Genomic DNA, 872 nt, shown 5'->3' with positions numbered 1-872 from the left:
CACTTACTCGATCGAGTAAGTTACTTACTCGATCGAGTGCCTCTTACTCGACCTAGTCCCCAACTTACTCGATCGAGTACCCTGCAGGCAGACTACTGTTTTGCGTAAAAAGCTACTTACTCGACAGAGTAAGTCCCACTCGATAGAGTACCCAAAAGACATAGAAAACCGTAGTATTACAGGGTTAGGGAAAAATCGTATCAAACAAAATGAATTATTAAATTGAACGGTTATACCTAAACCGTTGTTCAGAACGCGTACAGTTATAACGGTTCAAGCCGTTGTTATCTATGTGAAAATGATGCTTTATTTCATGGCGGTAAAATCAAACAAAATGAAATATAAAGTAAAATGGTTATACCTAAACCGTTGTTCTGGACGTGTACGGTTATAACGGTTCAGGCCGTTGTTATGTATACAAAAATGTTGCTTTATTTCTTGGCGGGAAAATCAAACAAAATGAAAATATTACAGACAATGGTTATTTCTAACCCGTTGTTGATAGTACTGATCAATTACGGTTTTAAACAAAACCGTTGTCTGTTTGGAAACAAAATATAATGGTTTTTCTTATATCGTGTTTATTACTTTCCAATAAACTAGGTCTTGCAAGTGTTGTATTATTCACACATATGTACTCTGAGCTTCCCTCCCGCCCCCACATAATATCCTCAAACATTGAGCTTCCCCTCAACCACCAGCCTACCCCATCGTCGTCGCAGTGATCGTCATCATCGCCATTGCCGCCGTCAGATCAATCCGGATTCTCCTCTTTGAAGAAGTAATAAACCCTCCTCTCTAGAGATTTGTTTGTTATTATAAGTATGCATTGTTATTATTTGTTTATTAATCTCTGCTTTAGATATGGTCAA

Source organism: Silene latifolia, chromosome 7 (genome assembly GCF_048544455.1).
Source record: "Silene latifolia isolate original U9 population chromosome 7, ASM4854445v1, whole genome shotgun sequence".
Lineage (NCBI taxonomy): Eukaryota > Viridiplantae > Streptophyta > Magnoliopsida > Caryophyllales > Caryophyllaceae > Silene > Silene latifolia.
Note: the sequence above shows the minus strand (reverse complement) of the source record.